The sequence below is a fragment of the Python bivittatus genome, unplaced genomic scaffold (genome assembly GCF_059951505.1).
Source record: "Python bivittatus isolate LINGU-HERP-01145 unplaced genomic scaffold, Pbiv_v1 ctg000590_np1212, whole genome shotgun sequence".
NCBI lineage: Eukaryota > Metazoa > Chordata > Lepidosauria > Squamata > Pythonidae > Python > Python bivittatus.
This window is the reverse complement of record NW_028277086.1, coordinates 20,666,885-20,691,644: the sequence shown is the minus strand read 5'-3', so window position 1 is coordinate 20,691,644 and position 24,760 is coordinate 20,666,885. Positions and strand designations below refer to the sequence as shown.

Here is a 24,760-nt window from a genome sequence, read left to right as displayed (position 1 = left end):
TTAGGATTATAAAGCTGATTTCTCTACGGTCTATAACCTGTAACTGAACAGTCACTAACTAAAGTAACTGCTATAGGTTGTGTCTTAGTGGTGTGAGCCTTTATAGGATTCTAGCACAGGCTGAACACAATAAATTGTGTTTTGGGGAGGAGACAAGATATGCTACATGCCAGAGGGTCTACTGAAGTTCTGCTGAGATAGTGGTTGTCTACCCATCTACCTCTGCAATGTAATGATCCAAAGGGAGGAATGGTCTTGTGATCCATCCCTCCAGTGGCAAATTATGTTCACCCAAGCACCACAGGAATAGGAACAATAGGTGGAAGGAGGGTATGAATGAAGGTTGGTCAGTGAGATTAAATAATTTTGTTCTATTTGTTATTCTGAGTTTATTTTCCCCATATTGATACTCCATATTTACTTCATATATTCTCCATTTCACCATACTGATTTGAGCATGCAGCCTCTCTAAAACAGGATCATAGAATGCATTTCTAGTAATTCCAGTTATGACACAGATATCTAGCTGTTTCCCTTAATGAGGACATAATGTTGATCAGCTGTAAATACTTCTAGTAGTTGTGCTGGAATTGAGAAATATACTAAAGGAACAATTACTTTGGAATTTTTAATCAATAAACCTATGCAACAGTTGTTGAAAAGCATTCTGTTGCCTTCTGTGGTTGGTGTGACCACTAGAGGTAGAAATCCTAAATTGACTTAAGGTCAGGCCCAATTTTCCATTTTAATATTACTAAAGGTCTCATGAAATCAGAAGGTTTGTTATCTGGATACCCAACTTAACTAAAAGCTTTAGTGAACTCAGAAAATTGTACTCAATCATTTAAGTAAGTCTGCAGAAGAGATTTCAGTGGTTTCTCCAAAGAGCGTGACAAAGATTAAAATAGTCAAAGAGAGTAATCATTTTACTCTGTATCCTCTGGCAGAGGTAGAAGTGAGGCAAGCCATTTTTGACTGTAATTTATCATATGTAATCTTCATACAGCTGGGACACAACTGTTGTTCATTTGCATTCTCTTTTGCCATGCTGCGGTATTCCACATCCACTTTAATTTTTCCCATGGCGACAGTTTCCAGAAGAAAAGGAAAAACTTCTTTAAAGACTAGTAAATATAGCTAATAAATATGAAGTATAGTTATCACATGTAATATTCTGTTTGGGTTAGACCTAACTTGAAATACTGTGTCTAATTCTGAGTACTGGAAGTCTCCTTCAAACTGAGTTGAACTGGTGACTTCCCAGCCTTTCCTCAGAAGCTTCCCTTGTAAGACAGGCTCAACCATGCTTGGCTTCCAAGTCTAGCCAAAGTCAGCCACATATTACCACCTGCTGAGACATTACTAATATTCTTTGTTTGAGATATAAATGCAAATGTCACTAGAAAAGGGGAATAAAGGCAGACAAGTACCTAGAGACCATTCCAAAGAGGAAAGGTTGCAGTAGCTGGCTAGGTACAGCTCAGAAAAAAAATATGATGAAATCTATCTTAAGCTATCAATATGAATAGAACAACTATTTCCTGTTGTTTTAACAAGAAAGCCGTGAGTAAATGGGTTGAAATTACAATTAGCAGATTTTAGACTTAAACATTTGGAATAATTATGTGCTCCACCACTGAACACAGTCCCTCTAGTCCCTCATAATGCTTCTGTCCCCATCATAAAAGTTTTAGCTAGTCTCTCCAATTTGCAACAATAGAGGTATCTTCAACTTAGGCATGTTCTAATGGATCAATATGGGCCAGATGCTTTGGCTGCCTCAAAGGCACCGGAGTTGCTTTCTTGCTTGATGGAATCCATGACAGAATTAAAACCTATAACATACCTCTATCAAAAGCTCAATAATATTTTTAAAGTGGACATTTCTGGGATATTTCAATCATAGGCTAAAGAACTGGAATCTTTGATAAAGCCCCATCAATGGATTAATGTTCTTTAAAAATGTTTAAATGGTATCAACAAATGTGAGATTAAAGTTGATTCACCCAAAAATTGTATTTAGGGTATACCAGATTCCCCAAAGAATGTATTTGAAAAAATGGACATGAGATTTTCTATGCTGGAGTTATAAAAAATGTGTTATATTATACACATATAACACATATATGTTCATGTAAACATTTAGTATCTTTTTGGATACTGATTTAAGTGTAAAATATTTAAATATTAAAGATGTCAATGTAATGTTGAACTATACACCAAAACTTTGGAATCTGACTGCTTATCAGGATCTACAGTTGTACAGACCATGGCAGGTGGCTAAAAGAATCATATTGAGAAATTGGAAACATGGTATTATTCTAAATGCCAAGGAATGGTTGTCAGAAATGCGTGATCTGTTTTGGAAAAAGCAATATTCTCTACTACTCAAAGAATGCTGCAACATGTGTTACTATAGCAGAGATTGATATTTTACAATAATATTTTGTATAATCATATTACAGTATGGTAGTCATTAGTAAACCAGTGACTACTGATAAGTATAAAATATAAGGTAGAATTTTTTTCTTAGTTTGTATTTTTAATTTATGTGGGGTTGTCTCTTTTCTATTTTTTTAAAGTTTCTTTTTAGTTTAAAGATTGCTTAGTCAATTATATATGTATAATTTTTTTAGAAAAATAAAGAAGTTCTATTAAAAATAAAATTGTTTTGGCTAACTATTCTGTTGTCATGTAAAAAGCCTACTTTGTGTATCAGAATGGTTTCATCAGCACAAGAAGCTTCAATGTTCACTTGTTAAAACAATCCATAGTAATTTTTTTTTTTAATAGATCAAGTAACAGATCACAATGAACTCTAAATCACAGATTACAAACCATAATTGTTGGATTCACATACCAGCCATACCAAAGTCACCTTGCCCGGTATCAATTTAATGTACATAGATGTTACAGCATTTTTTCTAGTACAGCCTTTTCATGGCAAAGATGAACATGTAATTGAAATTATAGTCTTCTCAAAATGAGTTAAATATTTCAAGACTACAAGACTTTCTGTAGGCTTCTGACATTATGCAGACAATAATTAAATAGTGTGTAGTTTCAAGCACAGATTGGGACCTACTTATCTTTTCAGTTGTAATTCTTATACAACCATTTATTGCAAATATAATACTTAGAAGTTCTAGTCTAACACCTAGACTCAGTACTTCCAAGAAGTTTATTAAGTTGTAGTTTATGAAGAAAATACTTGAAAATTTCATTCTGTCAGATTTATACACAACTGTATAGCATGGTTTGTGAGTAATCACACTGTATGGTTAACTACTTACTATTCAAATTCATTCCCTAGATGTGCTAAAGTCAATAAATGTTTTAAAAAGAATTACATGAATGTTACTTCCTCCTTTTAGTTCCACAAGAACCCTTTAATATTTGTTTTTCAAGGCAAGCTCTAAACCTACTATTGTAAGCAGCAGGGCTATTTTATTTATCATTTTCTGTATGATTAAGCTGCTTTCTTAAATGCTGTTGTTTCTTCCTTCATTTCAAGTCATGTTTAAGAAAGCAAGTTAACATTTGAAACAACAATCTGTAGTCTAAGCTTGTAAAACTTTAAGCCATAAAGTTAAAGCCTGCCTTTAGAAAAAACCAAAACAAAGCAAAATCAAAAGTAGAGTAATCAATTTATTCTTATCTTCCCAGATGGTTCAACTGGCTTGATATTATTAAAATCCCTAACAGAAGAAAGATCTATTGTGTGCCATTAATAAACCCTCCAATTAAATTAACACAAATCTGTTGCTTTGTGGCTTCCTCAACTGCCAGCTTCTCTGCAGGTGGGTTAGGTTAATATGGGTAGTCCACCGGGTTACAGAAGACCCATAGTTAAGAATGGAGCCTACTGCAGGAAAATTCAAGTTAAGTACACAATGGTTCAAGCTCATTACACAATACTACTAATATAGTATTATACAATAACACTGTTCCTGCTTACATATAAATTCAACTTAAGGACAGACATTGGAAATGGAATTTGTTCTGAAACTGTATGTCTGTTCTGTGACACAGAAGCTTCCTAGCTGTGCTATAACTGGGCAAACAAGGGAGGAGAGGGGACATCAGTCCTACTGAAACATATGGGCTGGAGACATGCCATTTCACAAGCCATGTTTCACAAACCACAGCAGCAACAGCATTGTTCACACCATAACAGGAAGTAAAGAACTAGGCAGGACCAGTCCAGACTGGAACAGACTGTCCTCCCCTTTCACCACTATTATTCACTACCCAACTGTGTTAGAATGACCCGCCCACAGGACAAGGCTAGATTATAAACACTCCCAGCTGTTAACTCACACACATGCATGGGAACATAATCTCCAAATATTAACATATAGCACTGTGAAGCAGAAGCAAAAATTGGACAGCTAATGACAGTGTTTCTTATGTGACTGCTATACGTAAGTCTAAGAACTGTGCTTCTTGTTCTTTATTGGCACTAAAAAACTAGGTTTCATTTTCATTTGAAATACATGCAAACGCGACTTTCCTTCTTTTCATATGGCACCAAGCTCCATACTTCACTTATACTTCCAGGGCATCTGAGGTACGTAACCGATAGTATAAGCATTAACAATGTCAAATGAAGAATGGAAGGATCCACTCTATGTAAGTACAGTATGCCTTTCTCTCACACACATAATACTCGGAGGTTCTGATGTGTGTTCAGTTAATAATCTGTAACAATTCTATTGTATTGGAGGGCAGAATTAAGGTGCTTTCCCACCATCAGTTCAGATTAGCATAGTCATTATAAATCAAGATTACTAATTATGACCAATACAAACAAGGTGTCAGTATTCTACATTAATATTTTGACCAAAATAAAGGTCTGTGTAGCATTAAACAGCTTCACTATTTTTTCTACCAGTCCAAGAAAAAATGTTTGTCAAGTTGTATCCTGTTCAACAGACTGAGTAGCATTATAGCTATACTCATTTTATCTATTCAACCTCTCCATAAATTAGATCAGACTAGAGAAACAACTTTGTAACAGCTGAGCTGATATATTTTTCCAATGTTTTCTAAAAGCCACATTTTCAACAGCAAAAAACCAATTGCCAAAGATCTGATAAGTACTAGGATAAGAAAGGACGGAATCAGTCTACAGATAATACTTGTTCATGACTACAAAATAAATCTGTTGCTTTTGTTAGGATATAATCCTACACCCCCACACTTGGGGGTAAGTTACAGCTTAGTTTTGAACAGTCATGCAAAAGAAACAGTATTAATTCTGTATTCCCAAATTGGGATGTTTTCCTTTATGTATGCTTAATAATAACTAACTTCTACCTCTGCTTGCCTACAACTGAATCAGAGGTGATTCTACTGTACTTATTCCAGAGCAATTAAAGCAGAATATAAATAGGTGCTCTTGGTTACACTAAGAGGTCATGAAGAATTGATATAATATCAGTACATATATCTGAAGGACTGTGAATGGGTTTAAATTATAAGATATTTAGATTAATGGGACAGACCACTCAAGATAAAATATATTAAGCATTTTTTAAACAGACTCCATGGCCACCTATCACGGTTGCACAATCTGGCCATATTTTTGTATTTTCTTGCTTCCTCCATATCCTCTGCTTTTTGCTACACCCTACCTAATGAAAAGTTCAGGAGAACTGAAGAGAGTGCATACCCTTTTATGTCACTTTGGCTTATCCTAATACTGCCAGCTGTGGATTTCTGATCAACATCACTGCTGTTATTTTTGTAGAGAGAGTAGAAATACTTTCTGTGAAGCTGTTGAACTTCTTTAATCTGATATGTCACAAGTATCCCCAATAACTAAGAATGTGGAAAATACACACACCTCTGATAGTTTTTAATCATGAAATAACTTAAGGGGCTTGTTTTATTTACTTCATTTTTAGTAAGCTAGTATTAAAGCTTAGGATTTAAGAAAGGCAGTAATATTAATGCCAGTCAAGAAGAAAAACTGATGAAAAGGAGAGCACCAGCCACATATGTTGCCAACTATCATTATATCCCCTTGATACTTTACCTAGTATCAAGGACAATTCCATGACAAAGAGTGGATATGAGATGCTGGTGACTAAATCATGTCAATGCACATTTTCCAGGCAGAGACACACTTCACCTTTCCCCTCCGCAGTTCAGAGTTAGAGTTGCCATACTTCGGTCAGCCAACCTAAGCAACTTGGGACACACCAAGGAATCCGTGGCAGGATCACCAATCCTTCCTTTCTGATACCAGAAACAAAAGAGCTCAGAGGCCCCCCAACATTCACAAGGGGAAGCCTTATCTTGGTGCCAGCGAACAACATAAACCAGTCTAGCTGGATCTCAACCTTCCCATGCACGCAGAGAGGAGGTGGGAAAAACGCTTTGCCATGTCACCAGCTGTCCTCATCTCTGTTCGATGTGACAAAATGGGGCCTAGGTCCCTTCGCCCCAATCCATCCTGGGGAAGACCCGCCAGACACGAGTTCCTCCCGAGCTTAGGGGGACCACGTCGGCTTCCCAGAGCAACAAGGGATCTCCTTTTCCACAGCCTGACAACGCCCCCCCAACCCCCGCTTGGTCGTCTCCAGCCGCCTCCCCTCCAGTGACAACGGGCTAAACGGCTGTAGCTCCTTCGGCTTTTCCCCGCGAAGTGACCCAGTTCTGAGGCAGCCAAACAAGTGGCGGCGGCGGCGGCAGCCTCCCACTCCCCTCCACAGGAATCCGCCATGTTAGAGCCGCCACCGAGCCCCTCTGCCATGTTCCCCTGCGGGCGCTGCGCCTGAATTCCCACTCCTCGGCTCCCAACCGCTCCCCCTCTCAAACGCCCAGCGCCGGAGAGGACCGGGCGTCCGCCCCGCCGCAGACGGCGGCCCTCCTCCGCCCACGCGAGCGTCCGCCATGTTAGAACAGAAGCCGCTGCTCTCCCTCCGACACAGACACTCGCACCGCTGACCGCCCGGGCGGCCTTCCCCCCTTCTGAAGTCCGGGGCCGGAGGAGGAGGCCAAGACGCAGAGGCGCAGCCAGAGGCACCCACACCGCGGCGCGAAGCACCCGCGCTCCCCATCCTGAGTCAGCAGCTGGGGCGGGATGTCCAGCAGCCCCCCGGCCGCCGCCTGCCAAGAGCTCTCTGCGCCGCTTCTAAAGGGCTAAAAATGCCTCCTCGGGACTCCAAAGAGGGCGACCAAGGCACGACCGGCCCCCCACCCAGTCTTGGCAGGCGGCTTCCAACGCTCAACACCTCCCGAGAACTTCGCTCCGCTGTCACAGGGCCGCCCTTTATGGTGCTCCCCAGAAGGGAGGTGGGGTGTCCCCGTCCCTCCCCCTCGGGAGACTCGCGGACACCTGCGAGGCACACACGCACCCGCCGCGTTAAAGGTTTCTTTGCCTTCCTCGCCGCGCTTGGAGGGCAAGTTCCAGTCCCGGAGGGGCCGCCCCCCTCCAGGGTATCCACCCCGCTACGTCTACGCAGGCACACCTCGAAATAAGGCCCCGAATAGTGGTGTACTCACGTGGGACAACGGCCCGAAAGATTTGGTAAATCGTCTTCTCTTTTTAGGCGGAATTTTTAAAGAGTGATGTGGGAACCTACAGCAGAAATACAGGAGGCGGCAGCGGCGCCTTCCAGGGCCATAGGCTGCGGGGGCGACCAGCGAAAGAGCGCAAATCTGCGCTGAGGCGGCGGAGCAGAAGCACCCCAAACGAGCGGCACCGCGAGGAAATGGGGGGCGGAGAAGCGGGAGGCGGTGAGGGAGCCGGGCGGCCAGAGAGACGGCGAGACGGCAACCAGCAGGAGCAGCACCGGACGGCTGAGCGGCGCGAGAGGGCACAAGAGGAAGAAAGGCCGCAGCGAGGCGGGCATTTATAAGGAAAGCCGGGCTAGAGGAGGGGCTCGGAGCCACGCGTCACAAGCGTGCGAGGAAGGAGGCGCCGCTTCCCCGCGGAGCACCAAAGGCGCGCGCGCGCGCCCTCATTCCCCCCCCCGCCCGGCGCGAATTCCTCCGGCGAGGAAGGCTTTGCGCATGAGCGTCCGCGGGGCGCACGGAGGTCGATTCTCCGAAAGGCTCGAGCCGGTTCCGAAGGGGAGAAGAGCCTGCTTTAGCTCCGCAAAGCGCGTCCCCTACAGCGCCCACGCCTTTTCCGGAGAGGTGACAGAGTCAGGTAAAAGAAGAGGTGATATCCAGGTCAGCTCAGGAGGTGCTTTTCCCTTCCCCGTTAGGAGATGCAAGTGAACCTTATTTCACGCGTCTTGGAAAGTTGCTGCCTTATTTACAGAAGCGCTTCCAAGCTGCACGGTCGTGGGCTGAAACCCAACCGATGCAGCTGTCCTCACAATGGCATTTCCACAGCAGGAGATATTTCACCTGCCTGTCACGCCCAGGGCCGGTTGAAGAGCGCCCTTTCCCTGCCCATTTTTGAAATGGCAGTCGCGTTTCTGGCCAGCAGCGCAAGTTCCGGTGCCCGGGAGCGTCCCGGGAGATGCGCTCGGGCAGTGGCTGTCGCTTGAATCTGGACGGCGGGTCTGTCTGTATAAGGAAAGGCAGTCCTGCTCAAAAGCGGTTAAAAGGGGGGGAGCACTCCGCCCATATCTGAGGTTAGAGGGCAGTGAGGCAATATATCTACCAAGTGGATCTGAACTCTTGAAATCACACAAAATTAATGTAAATGCTGGCAACAGAACGAATTTGTTTCGAAACAATTTGCTCCAGGTTACAGCCTGCACACTTTCAGGTTCAAATTGTTCAGGTTACACCCTGCACTGTGGCTCAAAATGACCTCCGTATTATCTTGCATTTACTATTAACACTTTTCACTTTCCAGGCTTATCTTTAGGAGCCTATCCTGGTACCAGAGACTGCCTTTCTAGTACATTTACAAGTCACTCTCTGAATACAACAAGTTTTCCTGCTAGATAATTATTAATAGACTTGAACTACATTAGCCATCCTGGGATAGCTCAGTATAAACAGGGATTGATTTGCCAAGAATTTATCAAGCTAAGAACTGCATAACTGCACCTGCTTCTTGGTACGTGATGGTGTGTGCTAACAGAAAGTGTTATTTAACTGAGCTATTATTGCTTTTTCATAATAAAAATCAAAGAAAAAAACTAATGTATTATTTTTCTGAATCGTATCAATTTGTGACAACAACTGTGTAGGGCAACTAAACTGCTAAACCAACACTAAATGGGAAATATTGCAAGAAAGGATAATAATCTGATACAAATGAAAAGAGAATACTGGTCTTAAAAATCAAGTTAAAACCTATTTATAAGAAATGCATACATTTTATAATCATTATAACTTTATTCTGTTAAATAAATCATACAATTAGGAGTCCACTCTTTGAAATATTTATCTTTTCCAGGTTCAGCAGTAATCTGCTGGGCAAGGAACCTGGACATATCTGAGACATATACAAAAGTCCCTTAATTTGTGTATAAATGAAGAAGGATATTGGAATCTGCATCTGGGAAAAGAAGCTGGTTCATTTTTCCATTCCTGTTATTTGGATGTTCAAAACAGCACAATTTCTTTCACACAAACACATAAATGTATGGTTCCCACAATACTAAGCCATAATATAGTTTGTTTATTGTAGTTTAGCATATTGTGTGTTCCCAGCCAACAGTAGTTAATTCAATAAACTATTATTAAACTAATTACCGATTGCCAGGATGTGTCAATGCAACAATAAAATTATTGTATATTCTTCTCTCTGTGTATGAATAAAAACAGCCGAGAACGTAGATTTTGAATCAAAATGTCAAAAGAATAAAGGTTAACAGTCTTTTTCTCTTTCTCATCCTTTATTTAACTTAGCAGCTTCTTTTAATAACATTTCCTTTAAAAAATGTCAGAAGAGCAACTCATGCTGCTTCTGTGTTATTTCTACTTTGGCCCCTGAGGCATTTGGCTATTCCACCTGAGCGTCATAGTTGTCTTGACAAATCCCAAGCTTGATCTCTGCCAATATTTACAGAACAAAAAACAGGAGAGAAGATACTTGAAAAGAAACATGTGTTACAATCTTTCAGTAGTAACTATGGGTCATCTTAGTGCAACAAATATAAAAAGTTAGTACTTATTGTCCAATAATAAATATCCCACACAGAACTTGAAAAACTTATGTAAGGAAAGGAAAGCATAGCGTCCTGGTCAGCATAATTCTGACAGCAACGGCGGGGGGGGGGGGTGTATGTAGCCCAGGAAAAAATATAACCACTTGCCTTATATCACAAAATAACATAAGTAAAATAACAAAATAACATAGGTATTATATCACAAGAAAGTATGATATTAGCAGTCCTCTGTAGTTTCCAGAACAAACTGCAAAATGGGAAATATCAATATTATCCTCCAAAAGTCATGGGATCCCAAAACTTGCAGAAATTAAAAAGGTGGAGGAAAGAATATCTATGGAAGGAAAAACAACAATAGTCCAGTGAGAATTCAGAATGTTCAATGAGTATGAGCACAAAGGTTGGGGGTATGGGACGGTGGTCACAATTCTACATAGAAACCATGTTGGTATTCTAATTTACTTCTCATTTCCATATTTAAGCAACAGCGAGAGTGATATCCAAAAACTGAAAATGTGCATAGATGCAAAAGGAAATTTTAGTGAAAGAGCCTAAGTTAAGGAGGAATCCCAAAACAGTCTCATTAAGACCACACATGCTCGGGGCAATGGAATGCTGAATAACAGGGTGGGGAGGGATAGAAAATGGAAGGAAATTTTATGAAGTAGAACATGGTTGGCTGGCTGGCTGCCTAAGTAAAGCAGGAATGTACAATATCAAAACATTTCGTTACATTAGATTTTCTGTCAGGTTGGAAGTGAAATAGGGTGGTGCCAACAAAAAAATAGTTGGGGAATCCTATACTTGGAGAAATGTTTTATGTACCCACATAAGAACATATACTTTGATTTTGTCATAAAAGAAATAGGTGACTCATCTAATAATTTGGAGAAAGAATTTTGCTTTGGATGCCAAGAATGAGAGTTCTTATCTTCCCTATTATCTTTTATTTGGGGAAGGCATATTGTTGCCTAACCACAACTATTCTGAATTTCTCTATTTTTTCCTAAGGGTAATCAACTTTCCACTCCCAATAGAGGAAGGAATAAGTCAAAATGAAGGTGAAAATAGGCATGTATGAGCAGAACAAATCTATGGTTGAGGACAACTGACATATGAAGTGCTGCAGATGTAAATTACAGCAGGTGTAATGGAGAAAAGGAGATGATCAAATACTAGAGTTCACAGAAAGGGGATATGAGTACTGAAGGAAATGTGAAGTGAGAGGTTGGGGCACTTAACCACTTTGTATTAATCAGAGAAATTTCAGGCATACAGATCAGAAAATCCTTGCTATGTCCTCAATAGCATAAGTAAAACATCTTGGTGATTACACTTTGCGTTGTTTTCTTGGCAACAATACGGAAATGATTTACACTGCCAAGATGCTGCCACTAGCTTTAACTGGTAGCATAGACCTATAACAAACAATAAAGAAGAGGGGGGGACTGTTTTTCTTACCTTTTAGCATGCCTCTGCCCCCACACTGGCAATAAAATTCATATCTGAAGCTGGAAGCTAGCCCAGATTTTTTTTTTTTTCCATTTGATGGAACACCAGGGGGGAAGGTTCAGTAGGATTGCTGCTTTGAACTCAAAGGATTCAAAGCATGTGCAGAATAACTTAGATATGATATAACTACCTAATAGATTAAATTGCACATACAGTAGGTGTAAACCTTCTATTTGACTCTTTCAGGAAAAGTTAGAAGAATGTTTTCTATGCCAAAATGTGCAGCAATGAGTGCTAAGAATGTAGTTAAAACATATAGAATGTAAGTAACTAAAGGAAAAATGCCAGCAGTAGGTAGCACAATCAAACTGACCGTGGCTGAACTTGAAAAGTTTAGTAGAGTTGGGCCTGGCTGGTATTTGGATGGAAGTCCACCAAGAAATGGCAGGACTATACACTAGACAGGAAAGTTGAAAAAGCACCCTGGAAAAAGGCAACAGCAATGTGTCCATACAGTCACCAAGAGTCAAGCTTGGCCTGAGGGAGTTAAACTATTTTTTTAAAGAAATAACAAAAACTAGTGCTCAAATGTAGATTTTAATTTTTAACACAATGACATAATTTGTTTTAGCTCTGTTCTTCCTACTTTCTACGTAAAGCATTGTAATCTTGAACCTGAAAGATGTTTAAATTTTTTAAAATAATACATTCTTCTATTTATTTTAAGAAATACTTATTTGATTCTGGAAGAAGGAAAAAACAAAAGAAATAAAAAGGATTGGAGAGATGATCCTATGGAGATTTTATCCTGGAAGTAACATTTTCTAAGCATTTTAGGGTAAGAAATTATTCTGTTGAGATTTTTTGAGGTGTTTTGTGAGTGGAACTGGCACAAATACAGACTTTCCCAATGAAAAGGAGGTATTACAACAATAAAAGAAAAAAAATGGCATTTAGCAAAGGTTTTAAAGGTAATTTATGATTGAATCCTCATTCACTTCTTCACTTGCACAGTTCTGTTTCTTAGTCATGCGTAGCAATGGAAAATTTCTAGAAATTTTGAACTCCACTTTCCCAAAAGAATTATGGTTCTAGATTCAAGTTTTTACTTTGGGAACTGGGTTTGCTAATAAAATAATAAATTAAAATGTGATTTTGCCCTGACAGATCATTATAATTTACATAGGATACAAACATATAATAATGTGATTAAGAAAGACTTTAATATACTGAATATCAAACTCTTACCTTTTAATGAAGAGGGGATAGTGCTTCTTTGCCAGAGATCTCAGGATCAGTCTTCATGGAGTAGAAAAGAAACCTTTAGACTTCCTTTAGACTTGCTCCTTTGAAACCTTTAGACTTCCTCCGCCCTCCTGCACAAGCAGGACCATCAGTTCCTTGTTTTAATTTAATCACTACAGCAAAGGAAAACAACCAGGGGGCCAGGTTCAACTTTTCTTTATTTTTATGGAAGAAGTGGCATGTGGCAAATCAATGCACCACTCTCTATCATATTTGTTTAAATTAATGCTCTTTGGCCCTATAGAGGTTTCAAAGGCATTCTTAGGAAATAAAAACCAATGTGTAATTGCAGTCTTGTACTTTGCTTGAAAATATACCCACCTGCCTAGGAAAAAAAGGGAAGATCAGATGCAGAGCATATCCTCAGAGCTTAAAACGGGTGGTAGGACATAACTTCACCAGTCTGCCTTCTAGTAATGTTTGTGTTGGTGTGAGACAGGCCATATCCACTATGGCAACCATTTTGTTAATTGGCAGGGACATGGAGTCCTTGGTGCTCTCTGAGCTTGGATGTTTGCTTGCAGACGTTTCATTACCCAACTAGGTAACATCATCAGTACTAGCGAGTGTGAGGTTTGCTCCCTTTTTATATACAGTAGCTTGCCCTGCCAGTGTTGGTGGGGGTGTGATTTTCTCCTTGGTATTTCCTTGATTAGGTTGTTGTTTTCTGCTTGTGTTTCTGACGTTAATACCTGCAGAGAGCACCAAGGACTCCACAGTTCAACTCTGAGTACATATATTCTCTTCTAATTGCAGAGGTGCTCACAGAACAGCCATTTTGTGAGAATGCCCACAGCCTGCTTTTCAAATTCTAAATAAGCCACCTCACCCACCCACCCGAGTTAGATAGCCTTCCTTTATAAGATTAAATAGACAGTTCCCTATTCCACAATAACAGCAGCCTTTTGAGGTAGTGGGCATACCCAGGCTGCTGATTTAACCAGCTTTCCTCCAGTACATAAGGCAGAACAAAAGTATGCTGGAATAACGTGCTGAGCTCTAATTTGCCTCAGAAACAAGGCCACCATATGATGATCTTCCTGACTGTTTAAATGTGGAATAAGTTAAGGAACGTGATTGGTGGATTTCCTGTGAGAGAAACATCCACCAATCACTACCCTCCTGGGAGCTCAGATGGGGAGGAGTTGACTTTTAACAGATGGCTAGACCTATGGTTTAGCCATCTAGCAACCCATAATCTGTGGGGTGGCTGGGAACTATCCTCTCCTGCTTTACTGGAAATTTCTGCCAACCCTCTGGATCATCTGCAGTGCCTGATCCACAGGGCTCAGTACATTGGGGATATTTAAAAAAAAGGTCTAGTGCAAGACTGCTTCACGTGTGTAATAAAAATGCTCTGGCTGATAGGCAACTTGACAGCAGAATGGCTGAATTGGGAAGGTTTCTCCCACTTCAGTCAGAGCTACTCTCCTGCACAAACTTCCTGTTAGGGCATTTTGTTCATAGATATGTAGTGGTCTTGCATAAGACCACTCTACCTGTGCACTTAAGGAGCCTGCAGAAGGCCTGGCTGGTATCTGATTTTCCCTGCTTCCCAAACCAAAACGTGAGGGAAGTCACTCATGACGGGAGTGAAAGAGACATGCCAAAAGCTACCAAGTGGGACCAGTTGCACCAGAAATAATCTGTATGGTGAGGCTTGGGAGAAGATGGAAAACACCACTTTAAAATCAGATCAGGTAAATAGGAAGTTAGGTAGCCTCAGGGCTAGGGCTCAGACAAGACTGCATCATAAGTTCATGTCCTTAAATAATTATTAACAAGGCATCTTTGAGCTACGAATAGGGGGACATGAAGTTGACACCCCCAATAAAGTTAACAAGAAGCCGGAACAGTTCACAACGAAAGATGACACTTTCTTCTCATGAGAATAGTTCTATAGACAGGAACGCAACTTGTTTTTGCAACTATTGCACAGGCTCATGATAGGACCCCTAATGTTAATGTTGAACAAAAAAACCTACTCTGAGCCACCGAGGGTTTTTTAGGCAGTTGGTGGAGGGGAAGTCTTCAATGCCTTATTTCAAACATTATGCATTCTAGAAGAAATCCATAATTCTTCTTCCTCAACCCCCAAAAAAATATTTGAGGAAAAAAGCAAACAGAACAGAGAAAAAACTGAAAGGGGGAAGTTTTTTACTCCTAAATGTTCCTTCTAACCTTATTTGTTATGTATGTATAGAATTTACATCATTCCTTCCCACCAGTACATGGAATTCACAATGGGTGGCAACCTAGCTAAAACATAAAAGCTGTCAAGGAAAATAGAGTTTAAGGAAATACAGTCTAGATCAGGATTTTTCAAGCTGAGATCTTGATAGGGTACCATGAGAGACTAAGGGCAACCGCCACCCAGAAGAATTAACTTGAACACTACCAATTTTCTTTCACAGAGCTTTACCTCTTGATCGAGAGTTCTTAGAATTTTTTTTTTACCTAATATTGAAAACCCCTGGTCTAGATTAGTGTATGTATTAGTGTTCAAAGAAGAAGACATTAACACACTGACAAGGTTAAGGCTTGGGTTGATCTGGCCTTGGTTGTCCACTCAAGCTCAAATCCAAGATCAGGCCCAAACTGTACAACTGAGTCTTTGGGGGGCAAGGGTAACCCTCTCTAGTACAGGCTGAATCCCTATTTCCTTGATTTGCCTTTAAGCTAAGCAGAAGAAACTCTTTCCTTTTTATTAAGGTTTATACAGTATTTAGTCCATTATCAACATCAAGAACAGAGTTAGACCTTGAACAGCTTTCTCATATTTGGACATAAAGGAAAAACACAGTTGGAGGGCATCTCCATCACTGCTAATACTGAACTCTCAAACTCTGGACAACTTATCTAGGCATGCATACTAGATATATTTGTACATATTTACATAGAACTCTTGAGTGTTTAAGTGCTTCAATTATATAAGGACTACTCTGTACTTTTAGAAGAGTTTTTAATATGGAAGTTAAGGTGTTCATTTTCTGTCAGGTACCCTATTCCTGGATTGTTATGCAAATGTTTATGCTTTGCTGTTGCTGCTTATAAGATTTAGTGCACACTTTCCCAACCTATGGCTCTCTAGATAGAATTCTCTTGCCAGCATGACGATGCTCCCTGGAAATAAAATATCATATTTTGGACACACTATGTGAAGACCCAGCTCTCTTGAGAAGTCCAAATGCTGGGAGAGGTTGAAGGAAAGAAAATAAAAGGATGTCCAGCAGCAAGGTGGACAGACTTAATTATAATGGTGATGAGTGCACCATTAGAAGACCTGAAGGGCCATACTGGGGACAGATCATTCTGAAGATCTATGTAGTCACTAAGAGTTGACACCAACTTGATTAATTAATCAATCAATCTGGGAAAAGATAGTTTATTTGTTGTTTTACTGTGAAAAATTGTATTTGTATCTATGCAGTGTTGCTATTTTTATCTTTTGAGAGTGTTTTTTTATTTTGTTAGATACTGGGAGAAGTATTATTGAAAGATATCATAAAAACATAAATAAATAAATAACAATACCCATATTTAATAAATACCCAAATAAATAAATAAATACCCAAATAAATAAGTAAACACCCATACAGTATTAGACATGAATCAGGGATTATAACTGAGACACAGTACCTTGTACTTTCATTTGAATCAAGCACTTTCTGTGTCAGTGCTTATTCACCAGACAGCTCTGCTGTACTAGGTTTGCTATCATAAAAATACTACAGAAATTATACAGAACTAGCTTTGTGTTGAATAGTTGCAGCCTTCTTGATTTGGTGGTCATTGATATCAAATCAGCTTGCACCCCGAATATGCTTAACAAGAGAAAATGTATTACAGATATCTATAATTATGCAATGAAAAAAAAATAGTAAAACAGTGCAGTAATCACAAAAAATCCCATGGAGCTGCAGATGCCAATGTTACCCCAGAAATTAATGTGGGACCTGTTTATGCTGCTGTATCATCTGCCAGTCCTGGATGATCATCTGGGCCTTGGACTTTGCCCTCAATGTCCAGTCCACCTGTACTACTACAGGAAAGTGATGCTGAAGAAGCATTTCATAATTTTGAGAAATTTGGGTCAGAATGAAACAGAAGCAACCCTTGTTTAGTCTTCATGCCAGGAAACAAAGACAACATGTAATGTGGGAGCTCTGCTATAGCCTGAATCCTGCAAGTGCAGAGTTTTGTCTCATAAATGCCCTTGGAACAACTCTTTCTATAACCACTATAGATAATTGTTTGAACCCAGAAGGCAATAAAGGCCTTCCTCAGATAAAAATTTGGTTTAGGAAGAACAAGGATAAATGAAATAACATTAGTTCTACTATTTATTTAGCTGACATGCTAATTTATTTATTATAAACTTATCTTTCACACTAAGTTAACTAATTTTTTCCGAATCTTGACTAATATGCTATAAACCAAGATGAATTGATAATTGTTTTGAGTTACATAACAGAAACACAACATTTGAAGAAGTCTACTCTTTTATAAAAAATATTTTTATGCAATGATATTCCTGTGCAGAGTTAATTGGGCACAGAAATACACTTAATCAATTACACTAATTGTCTGCACTAAGAAATATATTTCTTTTTGTTTTCCAAGTTGTTTGCAATGCTGTTGTGCTTTCTACCTTTGTTCCTTGTTACTATGTTCATGATTAATTGTTATATTTTATATAATATTTTTATATAGTTTGGTTGTTAAAACTGACAAATTTACTAATTTTTGCATTTTGTTTTCTCCAGAGTGTGTGTAAATTTAAAATAACTAGAAGAATATTGTCTGTCTTCTGACTTAAGATACTTAGGATTCTGCTGTAATGTTTTTGCTTCATTCAGTGGCATGCCAACTGATTGGCCATTTTGATTAGCCTCTTTATTTTATTTACATTGTACGTGTGTGTGTGTGTGTGTATGGATTCTGCAATGAATGAAATATCTGTAAGTCAAAAGCCTTTACTCTGTAGAGAAATAATAACATAATGATAAAGATTGAGTTTTATCATCCACCAACTGAAGCCACAATATCATTTGTTTCATGTTGACTTATTATGGAAAGCTGTTGTAAGCTATGGTTTATGGCATAATGTTCTGTCAGTCAGGACACTGTGGCTTGTTCAACAAATCATGGCTGTGTATGATGCAGTACTCAACCAAGCGGGAAAACCTGCAGGTTAACCTTGCCATACAGGTGACAACTGCATCCACTTCATTTCCTGAGCTGCTTTTATCTTTCATTCTGAAAAACATGGCCAGTGGAAGCTTCTCAATTTGACTTCCATGACTACCAGGCTAGTTGCATCTTCCCTCTCCACTGCTGAATTTCAGTGCTTGCTGACATGATTCTCCTCTGTTTTCTCTCCACTGTTGCCCCGGTCTCCTATCTCCAACCTTTCCTCATAGATTCCTGTTCTAGGTTTGATATTTCATTTGCCTATAGATGTCATACTGTGTCCATGTATGAATTTGTAACATCACCCAAAGCTGCCCTTGTTAGGATCAAAAACTGAAGAAAAACAGACTTCTCAGGCCAGAATTGTCTTAAGCCTTTTTTCTTCCCCATCCAAAGCAAGAAGGAAGATAATGCCTTTCTCATGATGGATTTTAAGTGACGCAGGGCCTCTCCCCAGGCAATCTTTGCACTCTTCTCAAATGAGCACCAGGCTTGTCTCCACTGATTTGGCTAATTTTGAGCATAAGCATTTTCAGGCTCTGGGCTGGTTTATCTGGAACTGGAACCAAGTGGTATCTCTTCTTGCAACACTGGGCCCTATGGGCAGTCTGCTTTTCTACTGGCTTTGCTCTTGCTTCCCTGCACTTCTCAACAAGTGAGTCCTTGCTCAGTAAATGTTTTTATCTAACTAGCAGAAGAAATGCAGGAATCAGATTTAATACTTCTACTCAGTTTCTACTCAGTTTCAAAATCCATTTTAAGAAGAGACGCCTACCTTGGTTTGCCTGCTTAAGCATTTTTCAACAAACTCAGTTGCTCCTAACACTGGCACAAATATGCCTGAGCATCATCTTTTTCCTCTAGGCCTCTTGATACTGGGTTGAGAATTATAGCTTTCTACCTTGTGAGCGTCAGCCTTCACAAAACTAAACAATTTTGGGTAATTGCAAAATCTGCATGAACAATGGAAAGATGTACTTATTTGTATGTTTAATGTCACCCTCACTACTTAGGATTCTGTCCTTTCCATGGATTAATCTCTTTAGCTTACTTAGGTTTTAGTTTCCTCAGAATTGCTCATTGGAAATTGAAGATACTTCAAAGGCACACATATTCACAAACACATGCACACACAGACCCACATAGGATGAGCCCAAGATAAAAGTTCACAGCACTAATTGGTCATCAGACTCCCAGCACACTTCTGTTATTGGATACCTTTATAAACAGGTCAAATAAAAAAACAAGCAGACTGTATCAGCTCTAGGAAATTGCTACCACCAATCAACTCAAACCCATTAAAAAGGTGCACATGAACATAACTCAAAGGGAATTAGCAAAGTATGTGAACCTGCAAACAATAGGAAATTTAGGATGTTTCATGATGTCACTTAGTCAAATGTACTATATGAAATGATGTGATTTAAATAGATTTTGTTTTGTCTAACAGCTAGCTGGAAACTGAGTGTGTGATGAATTCTTGCCTTCTATACATCAAATTAAGTAACTGCCTTATACTTGTAGAACCTCACTGTTAGCCATTGATGAGTAATTACTTGAAAACAAATAACATTTTTTAAAATAAACATAGCAGTACAGATTTGCAAAAGAGGCCAGGTGGCATATCTAGTACAGTATAAGATAGATAAAAATTCATAATGATCTCCAAATAGGCTGAAAATAGCAGAATAAAATTTAAAAGAGACAAAAACAAAGTCCTTCATGTAGGGGGAAAAAAAGAATCAAATGCACAAATAAAGAAAGGGGGGAATATCTGGTTTGGTAGTAGCATGTTTGGAAAGTTTGCAAAATAATTGGCCACAAGCTGAATATGGGTCAGCAGTATGAAACAGCTACTAAAAAAAATAATGTGGTTTTAGGCTGCATAAGGAGAAATACAGTTTCCAAATCACAGGAAGTAAGATTTCTACTATATTCTGCATTGATAATATCCCACATTAACTACTAGGTAAGGTTAACCTTGAGAAGAGTCATTTAAGGGGGGATATGATAGCACTTTTCAAGTATCTGAAGGATTGAGGTAGACTTGAACCTGAATCCATCCCACCCTCGTCTACTTCCATAACCATTACACCACATTCATGTGCAAGATCATTAATGAAAATGATGGTTTTGAAGCTGCCTGTGCAACATAGAAAGAAATTTAAGGGAATAATAAAAACACACATAACAAATTATTACACAATATGATATGGATCAGTAGATAATAGAAAAGGATTTTGAAATAGATGAGCCCAAAACATAACATTAAATTTATCCTATAGCATTTTAAATCCAATTCCAATGGAAGTTTGTTCATTTTATTAGATACTAGTAGGACTTGTATGAAAGTTTATTTCTATGAAACCAATAATATTTGGATGGAGCTTTCTTAGTCTTCTTTGTGGATTTGTTCCTGCAGACACGTTTGTTCCTGACATGTGTTGTTAATCTATTTCCCAAGTAAAGGCTGCTGAATTCTAGGGAATCTGCTTTTTAGCAAGTTATTTGCAGCACAATCCTATAGATGTGTATGCAGAAGCAACTAAGATTGACTTCACAAAAATATGTGTTGGATTGCAACCCTAATCCCTGTGGCCTGAGAATTTTTGCATTAGCAATGCTTCATCTCAAACAGCAAACTTAAGACCCCATCTGACTAGCCACTGGTTTCAGATCATATTTTAAGAATTAGCTAGGTAGAATAGAATGTCCTTCCAAGCATGTGCTGCTTTGAAATGTTAGTCTGCTTATGTTGTTTGAAACCATTTGGCTGCAGTTGAAAAGGGAGCTTGATCCCACAGCTGCTATGTCTGCATTAGTGGTATACTTTAAGAATGGACTTCATTAGGATTGAAAGTGGAATTTTAGAAGCTGTATCCTCTTGCACAAATTCATTCATCAAAACATTTTTTTAAAAAATTAACTAATGCTGCATGATTAATTGCCTATCAAAACCAGCCCTACTAGTTATCAACCTTAGGTTGTTCTAAAGCTAAAGCTAGAGAAATTTCATAAACACATTATTTGCCCTTGCTGCAATCTGAACTATGTACATACTTCCCATTATTAATGTGAGTGTAGATGGGAAGCAACAGCAGCAGTTACACAACTGGTCTCCAACTTTGGACTACAGAGATTGCACACTTCAATCAGGGTGCTTAACTTTTATGGGTGTGGGGGTTGGGGTCAGGAGATGTTGGTATCAAGTGTGTCTGAAAACATACTCTGATGCTTTGATGTTAAAGGCCTTTTTCTTAATGCTTGCTAATTATTCAAATAGCGAGAGAAGCATACTTGGACCTCTTTAGGAACTTTTAATTACCCTTGAAATGTAATTTGGTTGAAATCTAGCACAATTTTTAGATAATTTCTTCCTGTACTTCCAACCCAAACATGTGTTTTCTAATTTAGTAGGAGAGGGGAGATCCATCTCTTCAGTACCCAGAAATAAACAGAAGGATGTAATATTAAGAAATGTATTACTTCCTAGAGAACCAATGGATGAATATGATTCCAACGTGCTTTAAGAACTTACTTTAAGAACATTCCCTTGTGTCCAAGGTAAAAACTCCATGTTTATAATGCATGCATTCAAACAAATCAATAAATTACATATAGCTGTACACTACTGCTGTTTTGAAAGACAGTCTTAGTAAAACTACATCCAACAGGTCATGAAGAGTCAAAAGCAACTGAATAAGCAAACAACAAAAAACTCTTCTGGAGAACAGATATTTTTTCCCATAGGTTAATTAAAAATATTTTTATTGACTGTGTTAAGATTTCTTAAATTATGCTCCAAGAACATAAAGGCAAAGGACACTGTTCATATACTTCTATCTATTTCTATAGAAAACTTGGCAACTGCTAAAAGAGAAATGCAAAAAGGATCAGATATGTTCAATATGATTTTGTCGGTCTTAAGCAAACAAATTTGTTCTATAAGAAAAATGTAATTGCAGCTATGAAAATTGTCTCTTAAGTTTGGTATAGTGGTTAAGGCATCAGGCTAGAAACTGGAAGATGTGAGTACTAGTCCCGCCTTAGGCTCAAAGCCAGCTGGGTGACCTTGGGCGAGTCACTCTCTCTCAGCCTTAGGAAGCAGGCAGTGGCAAATCACTTCTGAAATCTTGCCAACAAATCTGCAGGGACTTGTCCAGGCAGTCACTAGGAGTCAAAACTGACTTGAAGGCATGAAAAAAATATATACTATTTCAATATTAATGAACTGAACAGCATCACCAGGATCAACTTGGAGGAGAGTTCCCTAGATATTCTGGGCCCATACCCTGTAGAATTCTAACTAGTATTTTGCTTTCAAATGAGGAACTATCTATAAGCAAATTAATGCAGTTAACTGTTCTTTTTCTTGTGCTTTTTCAGTGTACAGGGGTGGGGGAAGCCTGTCTCTTTTAAGAAGGCAGGCCAGCCTGCAATTGGAGATTGTTATAAAGTAGCTACTAGCCTCCTTATCAATGTGAGAATCAGCTCTTACACCAACTGATGTTTTTGGGTAGTCTTCAATGGCAGTCCCAAGTAGAGTGCATTGCAGTAATACAATCTAGAGATCATTTATTTATTTAATGCCTAACCCCAAGCTGATAGATGACCTCCCCTTTGGCTTGGTTAGCACTTGGTTAGTGTGGGTTGTTTTTCAATAGACTTGTGTTTTTAGTTTGCCGTCATTTCCTCTGCTGATGTGGATATCCAGGAAGGGTAGTGTGTTGTTGTTGTTTTCTTCCTCCCTTGTGAATTTTATTCCTTTGAAGATGTTGTGGATTGTTTCGTGTGTCTTCTCTAGTTGTTCTTTTTTTATTATGACAAAGGTATCGTCTACATATGAGATCCATACTTTTGGTTGTATGTGTGGGAGTGCCATAGTTTCCAGTTTTTGCTATAGTTTCTAGCTGGTTTTGCTCTTGTTTTTTATTGTCTTTCCATTTTTTTTTTTTTAGCATGGGGTACAACTGCTTCCCTTCTTTTTACACCTAGGACTTGTGTGAACTAGGAACAAATACCCCTTGCTAGCTGAGGTTCCCCATACAGCCTGCACCTCTTCTGAAGTCTCCACCCATCTTCCTTTTCCTGTTTTCTGATTTTGGGACTGCAGCTTTGTGACCTGGACTGTGCCTGGATTTTTTGTCTTGGAAGAGTTAGAGGCCTAGAGCAAATGAAAGCATATGTATGTGCCCCTGGGCAGGGTTAGACAGGCTAAGGGATCAACGCTATCTGATCCAGCAAGGTCTCCCCTAACAAATGTTATATTCCTCTTGCTTTTTTGTTGCACATGAGCATGAATAAATTCTTAATTCTGTTGTAAATGTTACAATAAATAAAATAGTAAGACATATTATCTGTGGTATTGCCATCTTCTTACTCATGTTGGGACCCACTGCCCAAAATAGACCATTTTATAAATCAAGATTTAGAAATCTCTGGCCTTCCAAATTCTATTGATTTTAAATTCCCTGTATGCCTCCCTGTTCACTATGCTGGAGGTGTCTGCTGGAAGCTAGAGTTGAGTAACATCTGGACTCCCTCAGATTTCCTAGCCCAGCTGCTATTACAGCAACCATTACTAAAAAGGGAAGTAAATGAAGACACACAACTGTTCCATAGGCAAATGTAGCTTAAAAAATAAGATTTACAACATTTCTTAATAGAGCATATGATATCAGTTGCTGGATTCTGCTCAGGGAAACTTGTCCTTTACTGGATTTAGTTTATTAGTTTAGATGGGTGTTTCTCAATCTTGCCAACTTTAAGATGTACAGACTTCAACTCCCAGAATTCCCCAGCCAACACGCTATAATATAATATGGCAATATGGGCCATATTATATATATAGTATATATAGTAATACGGTCTATAATATGGTATAGTTAACATATACGGTAATTTTGTACAGTATCTGTCTTTTTATTTACATTGTAACTTTTTTTGTATTTTCCATATCTTTTTTTCTCTATACATGTTAGATTTATGTTAAGGTAGTTACCTGATATTGTTAATCATAGTTCTTTAAAAACAATAAATAAACCGATCTCCCACTAGCAAACAACTCAACCTTTCTTTCTCCTTATTTATTACTTTTATTTATTGACTGGCACAGTGAGATGAGCAAAAATGAACCGGGTCTCCACCCGCACCGCCCGCGCGATCCTCCAAGTCACACGGGCTCCGCGGCGGGTCTCCGCCGGGGGCGCCCAGCCCGGTTGTATCAGGCGGCGCCCGCTCCACTGCGCCTGCCCAGCTCCTCCTGCGGCGCCTCGTGACGCTCGTCACGTGTGTTTTCGGTCTCGCAGAGCTCGCCGGTCCCCTCGCCCTCGTTCCGCCTCCGCTGCGATTCCGGCAGGCCGCGGCTTCTCGCGCCAGCTGCGCGTCGGGTGGTAGGTAGGGGTACTTCTTGGGATCCGATTGCGACCGCTCGGCCGAGGAAGTGGGTCTCTGAGTGGAGGGAAGCCTTCAGCCTCGGTCACCTCGTGAACCAGGAAGCGAGCGGGAGGCTTCCCTTCCTTAGGCTGGAAAACGGACCGCGGGCACGGCCCGTTGTGAGGGCAGAGTTTTCCTGGCCGGGCCTTGGCCCAAACCAGAGGGCTTGGGATGGGTTGGACTACAGCTCCCATCATTCTGCGCGAGCAGACCGTTGGTACTTGGAGCGGGGCTGGGTCGAAAGAGGCTGTAGTGCAGCTTCCGACGGGAAGCCCATTGAGCTGCTCCAT

General features: G+C 39.7%; 2 protein-coding genes across 6 annotated transcripts in view; one reads left to right on the top strand and one right to left on the bottom strand.

Annotated features, from left to right (window-relative positions):
• Positions 1–12,880, bottom strand: part of AZIN1 (antizyme inhibitor 1) — a 37,918-nt gene extending 25,038 nt beyond the window's left edge. The window contains exon 1 of one of the 2 annotated variants that reach the window (XM_015887961.3): positions 12,786–12,880. The gene's annotated coding sequence lies outside the window, so the exon portion shown is untranslated. Of the gene's footprint in view, positions 1–7,512; positions 7,656–12,785 lie in introns of those variants that run through there. The other variant, NM_001291786.2, reaches the window with a different exon arrangement.
• Positions 8,015–24,760, top strand: part of ATP6V1C1 (ATPase H+ transporting V1 subunit C1) — a 39,960-nt gene continuing 23,214 nt past the window's right edge. The window contains exons 1-2 of one of the 4 annotated variants that reach the window (XM_025166293.2): positions 8,015–8,161; positions 12,265–12,375. The gene's annotated coding sequence lies outside the window, so the exon portion shown is untranslated. Of the gene's footprint in view, positions 8,162–12,264; positions 12,376–24,271; positions 24,432–24,760 lie in introns of those variants that run through there. The other 3 variants (XM_007427598.3, XM_007427599.3, XM_025166292.2) reach the window with 3 other exon arrangements.